The 5972-nt window shown below is 43.8% G+C and overlaps 1 protein-coding gene across 1 annotated transcript in view; it reads left to right on the forward strand.

The window, feature by feature from the left end:
- LOC116840694 (cAMP-specific 3',5'-cyclic phosphodiesterase) overlaps positions 1-5972 on the forward strand; it is a 474033-nt gene that overhangs the window by 1499 nt on the left and 466562 nt on the right. The gene's annotated exons all lie outside the window — the stretch shown is intronic.

A 5972-nucleotide genomic window follows, 5' to 3' on the forward strand; every position in this document is an offset into this window, starting at 1 on the left:
ATATATATATATATATATATATATATATATATATATATATATATATATATATATATATATATATATATATATACATACAGCTTAATAAACTATCTAGAACTTAGTTAACTAAGTCTTCAGTTACGATCACAACATATAATTACAATTACATTACAATTTTACATACAATACTCGTATAGTTGTCATCTGCACAGTTGCCATCACCGTGCTTTTTTTCTCTCGGAGTGCGTTTATATCTTATTATATTTTGATTAGTCACTTTTTTTTTATATTTACTTCGCCGATAATAAAACACGATGACGAATTCCAGTTTCAGTGTCACGTTGAGCCACGGAAAATCACGCGATACGTCCCAGATAAAGTTTGTCACGATTTCGTTATTTCGCGTCGAACGTAAAACTCGGGCGTTTACCGTGTCTTAGGTATGATATTGCACGAAGCCGTTGATATAATATTTGCAAAATTGTTACGACGTCTCGTGACTGATCGTTCCCCGTCGAACGTAAAACTTTAACGCTGTCGACACGCTCAAAGCGCGGTGTAAGATTAACCGCATTATTCGGGCGCATCTTCTTCTGCATCTTCCTCGCTGTTTTCGATTAACTTCACTCGCCGATCAGAAGCACGGCGAATCTGCTGGAAAACAGATCCATATGTATGTTATTATCATGGTAATTTGGTTGTGTATGTCGCCGTTAACATAAATTTGCATGCTTATGGAGATGCTCTTGACTTTGCAAGCGAATGAGCGTTGCGAATGAGTGAGCTTTGATCCGTCAAGGATCCTGCCATACAGTGGAACGATAGCGGGTAAATAACTTTGTAATTAACAACTTTGACTGTTCGCCACGGGGATGGCAGGGAGATGATATATTTAAGTCTGTCAGTCGCGAATAAGGCGCTACCCGCTCAAGTAAAACAGAAAATCACGATAATGTCAAAATGACGAGAAAATGATGAAATCGTGATTGGAGAAAGTGAGTGATCTTTCGTTCTGCCTGAATATCAGCGTTGTCGACGCGAGAACTCCTGTTACATAGCTTGCGCTTACGATTTCTATCGTATACTTTATTTTAGCGCGTTTAATTCGCAGCTCGAAGCGAAGCAAGCCGGGAATTTTCCAATAAACGTCGAGCAGCAGCTCTCGTTACTTCAGCGTGGTGTATTGCACTGGTATAGCGCCCCGCGGCTTTGCTCATCACCGTAATTCCGTGCTGCGTTATCAGCTTCCGAGCTTCTCCTCCTCTTATCGACAACAAAAAGTGAGAGAATCCGCGGAATTTGTGGTTATCGTCGCCTCTGTTATCGTGTTCGTCGGTAATTCAGCGTCGTTTTCAAGTAGCGCAATACTTTCGCTACCGACGTGTTTGGCGTTTCTAAAATGTGGAGGAGTGTGATCGATACCTTGGTCCACAGGCGATTACCGACTGTGTAAGATACACGCGCGTTTCCATTGACTTGCGCAAAATCGATATCTTTTGTACCAAAAGAGTCGTTTCTCTAGCCACTTGTCGATATAAATGTTTGCACTGATCAATGAATTACTTTCCACGCCAGTCGCGTCTGTCGCACTCGCGGCTGCGACAACGAGAAAACTCGGTTGTGCTCGGGATGTCTTTTTTCTTTATCATCTCGTCATTCTTCGTTTCTTTATTTCTCGAGGACAGCGATAGTAACGATAGTAACCTTAACTCGTGAGTTAACCGGGAGTATGATGTCGGGCAAATGAAAATAGAAATAAAATGGATTAAATTTTTTATTTGAGGTAAACGAGAGAGAGAGAGATACAATAACGCGGGTAACATAAAACCTGTAATAAAAAAAGTCTGAACGGGATGAAATTCTACGCGCGTTAATAGCTATTCAGTGTTCACTCGCGCGCGTATAATATAAGGTTAAAAAGCACTCTTGCGGATGGAAGAGTGATTGATTGACCTTACGTGTTTCATTGTACGCTGCCACGTGGCCATTCGCGCATGTCGACTGAATCAGGGTGACACGTAATAATGTGTAACACGAATGTTACAGTGGCATCATATTTTTTAATAATGAATATGACGAGACAGAGATGAAATCGTCCAGAGCAATAGCTGCTTATTTAACCTTACATTGCTTTTGCGTCGCGTTGATTTACACATTGATGACGATTTCGGCTTATTCTCTTTCTGATAAATAATACATTGCGTATTCAACGCGGCAAAGACAACAGCGTCAAGCATTGCTTATCAATCCTTGCTGTTTTTCGTTAACATTACTAAACATTAATTCCTAGCAAGAATGTACACTCGTGGTCGGAGAAAGTGGTTGCCTGGGTTTTTTTTCTTTTTATAAATTTCGGAATCCTTATCCATCTTGTCCAATGAGAGAGCTCTTTTGATGCAAAATAAATTCTTCCATTGGACAAGAAGGATAGGTTACCTAACTCAACCTACAAACTAACTTAAACTTAGAAAAAAAAATCAAACAACTTTTCCGACTACGAGTGTAATACATGGAGGGATATAGAAAGAAAAAGGGATACAAAAGTCGAGATATCATCTTTAAGAAACTAACTTCAAAGTCTTTATTTTTAGTACATGATAAACTAAAACAATTATAATTTTCATTTGATCGTCGATCGTGCAGCTGCATGATCACGCAGCTGCACGATCGCCTTCGATACCATTTGAAGTACAAACACGTTTGGCTGTCTCCTCGCGTTTACCTCAGCGCCGCAATTTCCCTGATCGATGTCGTCGTGCTCGCAGACTGACGCGAGTTACCTGAGGAAGGTGCACCTGCGGTAAGCGGCGCTTACTTGGCACCCTCGCGGTTAGATCTCGCGGCACCAAGATGTCGCCGTGGTCGAAGAGTCGATGACACGTAGCCGCCACTCCTCGTGGTAGCTCGTAGCCTTGCGTTTTGTTGTGACCGCGACGGCTTTGCGGACGGTCACGCGCGCCAGGGACGCCGCGACGCACGCGTCCTCTCTCCTCCTACCGCTGACGTATGCGCTCACTCTTACGCACACCGGTGCGTCGCGACGCGCGTGCTTCGCCACCGCGGCTGATAGTTGTGCGCGTGAAACGTTGCCGCGGTGCGCAAACATAAACGCCTCTTCTTCATCCCTTCGGTTATTGTCGGCGAAACCGCGCGGCGAAACTCGCTCGGCCGCTCGATCGGCGGCTGGTGGTGGTGGTGGCACGTCGCGGTTAATTCAAGTGGTGTGACGTGAAACAAGTGCGACGCCGCGACGACAGTTGGCGTCCGCGGTGAGCGTCGCGGCACACGCACCTTCCTTCCTGACGTTCACATGGCTTCGTGCCTTCTCAGCACGTTAATCAGCCGTTGTTGCACAAAGAGTGATCAACGCGTCGGGCCCCGACGCGTTTTTGTGATTCGCAAGAGGCTTGCCGGGGAGTTTAGCGCCGCGGATCTCCCTGGTGCATTCCGATCTGTTCAGCTCTCGTTAGTTTGTGAAGATTCCTCGAGCTCTCTACTCCCTTCGACACGACGGACAGAGTCGCGCGTTTCGCCAAGTTTCGCTCAGCCTTGCGGCAAATCAGACGTCGTTTTGTCTAAACGTGTGTAGCGCGCACGCCGTCTATACCCCGGCAAACTTTCTCCCACATTAAGAACTTACTCGAACTTTCCATCGCCACTGAAGGCGATACATCCGACTACCGGGGTAGTTCTCGCGTTCTCGCTTCTGTGTTCCGAGTCGTGTGCTCTGTTCGAGAGGTCGCCGTCTCACCCTTGCTTTTATTTCTGTGTAACGACAAGTTCTTATTTCATACAGACTTGTATACTCGTTTCTGTTTGACACGTGTCGCTATTTCGTTCATGGTAGACGATCGAGCGGAACAGATCGAAGCGAGGCGCGTTAAAAAAAGACATCACTACCTCATTTCTTCGAAGGCGCTGCGCAGCGATTGCAGAATCGTTGTAGTGTAGACTCTCGCGGTGCTGGAAGTATGTTATTTCCGCCGTAAACTGTAAACCGATCGTGAACGTATCTTGCAACATTCGTCGTCGACGAAGAGAGCTTGAGAAATCTCCAGACGTCGAGCGAAGTGGGAAGCTCACGACTGCCTTTTTCCTCTTTTCCTTAGTGAACGACATGTTAGATGCGACGCGTAGAAGGCGAAGAAGCATGGGATAAGAAGGAGAAACGCAGTTTCTATAATTGCGAATTACGCGGGCAATCCTACAAACGGATTTCCGCGCGCGAATGTGGGCCGCCAGAACATCGCGTGCATCGTAAGTAGGATGGACGGAGCCGTCCAGTTGGATCCTGGTGCGATTTCTGACTCGATACACTCGTTTAACTCGTCGATCACGCGACTGTCGCACTGCGAGAGATTCTAAATGGCGATCTCGGTCTTTCTGGGGGTTAGTCAGCCTGAAAAGATTGTAACGTATTTTTATCCGTCTAAATCTGCGGAAAAGTAGTCAAAATTCGGAAGTTGAAATAAGTCATTTTTAATAGTGATTTCAATGAAAACCAAGAAGACAATTAAAAATGAAACGAAAATGCTGAATTTCCTTACAAGAAGTTCTTTAGTAGAACCTCCAGAGTGGTGTTGGAAGCTTATCATTAGCCATTTTAATATTCCCAAAACTGCACAATGTACGCAGATGTGTGCGCAACTGATGGGACTTAAAATTCTCTAAAAAGAAATTTTTGTGTATGCAAATTTCTAAAGTGTTTCATTTTGAAGTGCTTTCTTGGTTTTCATTGAAAAAAGTTTTGAAACTAAACTATAATACAAATAAGTAAACAATTGGAGCAAAATCGTCACTAATCGAATCACTATTAAAAATGAGTTACTTTGGCTCCTTTGTACTTGCAAGGCGAATTTGTACTTCCGTTACACTGTTTAGATTAAAATCGGCCTATTTTATCTATCGTTTTTTTATATTACTGCACTCAATGGAAATAAACGAGTTGTGATTCTTCGACAACGTTTCAGCAATAGAATATTACCAGCGTGATGCCATTTATTGAAAATCAAATTGCACCTCCGGACTGATCTAATTACTTCAATTCACGAGATTCGATGTTCTTTTAATTGCTTTTTATCACAGCCAATCTCTCTACATAACGCGAATGGGGAGTTTTATTATTGAAGACGGTAGTCTATAGCTTTTTTATGTTGCGAGCACATGCAGGAGTCGGGATTTAACCGCCTCGAAGCACGAAGACTCACAAATTAACGCGGAAATCCCTACTTCCATTATTCTCGACGCTTTATTAATGGGGTTCGTTGTTACTGCTTTCTTTTTGTTATGTTAAGAAAGGTCAACAGAATTGATCCTGGCGTATTTCACATACATAAATGTTGGGAAAATATTGCGAAATCCTTCGTCGTGTGCGTTTTCTCGAATTTTTTTTGCCTTTCCAAATAATATATTTTCACGTATTATGTCCATACGAGAAACCTTTTTGCGAATATGTAAAAATAACTGACCGAAAACAGATCTCTCGTGTGAAAAGCCCTAAAAAATTTCCCGTATCGCTAACTTTTGAATCATGTTGGAAAAGCGCGATAAAGACTGACAGTTTCTATTATACGAGTAATTCGTGGAATTTACGTGATATTTTACCGTATACGCTCACGCATATCCGAGCGCTCTTTCCTTGACGAAATATTTCCGGGCGAATTACGCTTTTTTCATTACATTAGTGCGCTCATCAAGCGGAATTCACGGGCGCTGTTGCGCGCTTGCGTTATAGATTCGCTCGTGCTACTTAGGATCCAACACGTTCTCTCCCGGACAATTTGGGCCCCATAGCTTAGCAGTAGTAGCGTTTTTATCGTTTCGCCAATTTCTCTCTCCGCCAAGTAGACGAAAGTTTCGTCGTTTCTTGCCGCGTCGGGGCGCAGGACCAGGGAAGTTTCTCTGTGCGAGCGCGCGTCGGTCATAGTTTCGCTTTTCTTCCCGCTTTGCCTTCGGAATCATAACTCTCTTCCTCTCCCCCCCCCCCCCCC

This window comes from Odontomachus brunneus, unplaced genomic scaffold (assembly GCF_010583005.1).
Source record: "Odontomachus brunneus isolate Ranch 3 - 2012 unplaced genomic scaffold, Obru_v1 Obru_scaffold_011, whole genome shotgun sequence".
Taxonomy (NCBI): Eukaryota; Metazoa; Arthropoda; class Insecta; order Hymenoptera; family Formicidae; genus Odontomachus; species Odontomachus brunneus.